This window comes from Anopheles darlingi, chromosome 2, assembly GCF_943734745.1.
Source record: "Anopheles darlingi chromosome 2, idAnoDarlMG_H_01, whole genome shotgun sequence".
NCBI classification, from domain to species: Eukaryota; Metazoa; Arthropoda; class Insecta; order Diptera; family Culicidae; genus Anopheles; species Anopheles darlingi.
In genome coordinates this window covers 48929403-48933476 of record NC_064874.1, presented here as the reverse complement: position 1 = coordinate 48933476, position 4074 = coordinate 48929403, and positions in this window count along the sequence as shown.

The window sequence follows — 4074 nt, the reverse complement described above, 5'->3', positions numbered from 1 at the left end:
TAAACCTAATGCTGGTGAAGCGGAGTTTTCCGCTGCGTTCCACCGCTGGCGTTGGCCAACTCGCAGGGAAAAGGATTGCGAAAAGGAGCGTACGTGGTTCGGTTCGGATGCCACCGTTTTTTTCGGTTTGGGTGCGCCCAACATGCTGAAATCGTCGTCGTCATCGTCATCGTCGACGAAGCGCTTGCGTACCACTTATTATTATTGTTATTATCATTATTGTTTGTCTTTCACAATTCGTTTGCGTTGGTGGGGCGTGAGGTGGGCGAGGCGTCGACGACAGCCACCGATGCTCATATGTGTGCCGTGCGTCGCGGCGTACTCGAGGAAGTTTCCCCATTTTTACATCATTAAGATTTTTATTTAAGGGCTGCACTTCAAGTTTGGCACGAAGAGTGGAGAGCTCACAACGGGTTGGAGTATTGGAGGGCACCAGGAATGAAAGAGGGAAGCAAATAGCGAGTTACCGAGCGCAAGCTGAGCAAAGTTTTGCCTTAACTCGAGAATAAATCCAACAGAAAAGTATTACCTTTTTGTTACGATTCGAGCTGATGTCACTTTAGATGATTGCAAATAGAAACGTAAGTCATCTTGCACCCAGCCCGCCCCGGCACAGTCAACGATGGTGGCTACGGGTGGCTAGCATTTGAAACAAGGGGAACAACTCATCGTATCTCGCTTTGCAAGACTACCACTAGCTGCTTGGTGTGTGAGGTGGTATGATCTTCTTTCGTTAGCTGTCGGATCAAAGTTTGTTCAATTTGGGAGCCCTTTCTGTGGGAGCAATAGGATTGAAGCACTTCCAGGACCAGTGACTTACTTTCGTTACCTGGAAGAGTTTCTTTGCGCACGGTACTCGTACGTAAGGGATCATAAGGATGATCAATTTAGCGGTTGGCATCATCGATGACGAACAAATAACGACGTGAATAAAGTAAGTCGTACCCTGACCTTGCTCTATGACCGGTGTATTATTGGAAAGGTGAAAAACGGTTTGTTTTCTCGTCATTATATTTATGTTGGATAAGCTAATGAAGACACAATATTTGCACTCAGTTGAATCATTTTATTAATACTAACAATTTTTCTTCAGACTGGTTACATGTCGGTACTGAATATTTTCAGTAGTCGCGGCATGTGTATCCTAGCGTTTGCTTCGCCTCACGATAACGATAAAAAGCTTTTGAGTTTTGCCAATTGTGCTGCTCGTTCTGCTCTTGAAGCCTAAGTTCCGGTTTTTTTTGGATCCAGTATTCTTTTGTTACACTGGCATTCGTTTCGGCTTTAAAAGAATTTAATTTTATTGTGAACCAATTTAAACATACATTTTACGTCGGAACATGACAGACACCCACATTGTCAGCGACTGGCGAAGAATGAAACCAAGTTAAGTGCGGAACGGAACGCGGAAAAACCGGGCATAAAAGGATCCGAGAATCGAGCAATTGTGTTATGCAACGAAGCGATGAATCGGGATGCAAAGTGCACTTGGTCCCCGGTGTCATGACAGTTGCAGTCCGATTGATTGAACAACATCGAGCGTCAATTGAAAAATGTCAACGAGCGAAGAATTTATGTGTTTTTCGAGTGCGAGTGAGGAAGTGTCGTGTGATCGGCGCTTTTGCTGCTGCTAGTATGCAGCAGCAGCAGCAGCAGCAACTTATGGACGCCATTCAGCGAGTAGTGCCGAAGCTGGCTTTAAGATTTAGTATTGTTTTGAGCCGAGTATTGTTGCCGAGTGATAGATTTCGAGCACGAGCGACCAGTGCAGGGATTCGCGTTCAGCCGGTTCAGCGTCTTCCACACCCGAAGGCATCCTGTCCTTCGCCTTCTGTTCACGTATCGGCGTTTAAAAGAAAAGCAATTTGCGTTCCGATGGTATTCAATGTGCGGTGGCCGCCTTGCCTTGGCTGGATCAGCTCGTTATGCCACACAATTTAGCAGCCATTATAAATTATCCAATTGCCGCATAAATTACTTATGTAAATCGCGCGATTCTGTTGATGCAAATATTTTGAGTGCTAGAAATGTGTGTGTGTGTGCAAGGAGGGGGATGCGGAGGCTACCGGTTTCCGTTAAATCCGTGAGCGGTAACCAAAGACAGCGTAGCTGGTGACATAGTGCGCCAGCAGCAACGGGATGCGGAATGTCCGGATGTGACGTCGGTGCCGCCAAGTGCCGAGTGAGCAAAACTTGCTGCGGCTCCAAACCAGCCTACACGCACTTGCGGGTGCATCACTTAGTGTAATGTTATTGTGTGATAATTATCCTCTCAGCACGAACACGGCACCGGATTTGCTGACGATCCTCTTGACGCGCTTCCGTCCGCACACTCCAAGGCCGCCAGGCCAGACTCGCTGGCTGGCTGGCTGGCTGGCTGGTGAAGCTGGTAGGTGGAATGCTGCGCTGCGGACAATTACTTGCCCTAGCTCGATGATGCCTATGCCAATGCGTGCCGTCCCGTGCGCGTCTTGTGAGATGTGAGCTCCGTGATTGTGGGCTCGGTGCTTGAGCCGCCCTTCTCTTATCACTCACCTCTTCTCCCCACTCATCGGCAGCGGTTTGTTGCGTGATGTTATCCCGGCTGATGTGTGCGTCAATGGTTTGTGTGTCTGTGCGTGTCCGCGTGTATGCTCGGCTGGTGCTAAATGGTGGCTGGCGACAGGGCACTTTGAACTCCGGTCGGCATGGTAACACATTATGCGTCTTCGACACGTGCGTGGTAGGTTTCCGTTCGGGAGACGCCATTTCAATTTACTACAATCATTTGCCTAGTGTGGATGAAGTGCTCATTTCCATCACCCTCGGTCTCGGAGCAGTGTGCGTCGTTTATGACCGGAGTAGGTGGCTGAATAGGGGTTTTAGCTCATCCTGCCGACGCACGGATTACCCTTGGCACGTAATGTCTGATGCATCGTTATTACTATTACTTTTACGACCCTCCTGGATGACGTGCGTATTGGATTGAGGATACGCTTCGTAAGGAGTAACCGGATAGATGTGCGGAGGGGGGAATCTGGGACAAAGAAGATCATTTGCAAGTGGCGTTGCCAGTGCCGGCTGTGAATAATAGAAATGAGTCGCTACGAAGCTTTCTACACGAAGATGAAATCACATCACGCTGGTTGGCCCTCTCGTCGGTTGATCATTTCGTTTGAAAACAGCACGATACGGATCTGGGCGTTTCCTTTCCCGGGTCATCGGTGTCATCGTGACCATCTCGAACTGAAGCTGAAGACCGCGATGTCCTCAAGAAGCCAGATGATGATCTTGAGTGGCGAAGCACCGCCACAGACGTGGAGCGCGAAGCTTCAGCTTTTGATTTCGCGTGATAGTGCAATAATAACTGTTTGAAGTGAGTTGTGATTTATGCAAAGCGATTGATGTCACCGGCAGCCAAGCCGGCCGAGTAGTCCGGCAATTTTAGATGCGTCTTTGCATTCCATATTACGAGTAAGAGTTAGTTGAGCTATTCTGTAATGCCAATGCCAGCAAACTGAACCACCAGATACGATGGGAATAGAAGCGATCTCGGTTCTGGATGCAGACGCTGGTTAAAGGAATGTCCGGAACTGACCGGTGTTGTCACAGTCACAGGGTTGGACCAATTTATCGACCAAAGCTCGTTAACTAAATTATGGATCGTGTGGCGGGCCTCGGTTACCCGGAGCATTCAGCATCGTACCCAAAGCATAGCACAGTAACACGGTATCGGATTGGATTGTAGCGGATCCGAGTGCGTGCATACGAATGCCATATCTGCCCGGTGACTGCATCGAGAATCCGCTCCGTTATGCGGCAAACACACACAACACACGCGCCACAGTGGACTAGGCGCTGAACTATGCGCAGCACCTTTGTCGGCGTTTGCTGTTGTTGGCAACAATGAGACGACCGGAGCTATTATTTGCTGTAACTTACGCACCTGAGTACTACCGTATTTACTTTCCATGCGCCCGGTAGCGTGTTTTGGTGAGATGCAGGAGTGCGGTATAGTAGTGGTATCCGAGCAAGTTTCACTGTTTGGTTTATTCATTTTGTCCGCAGCTGATTTGCTTCGTTGGATTAGCTGTA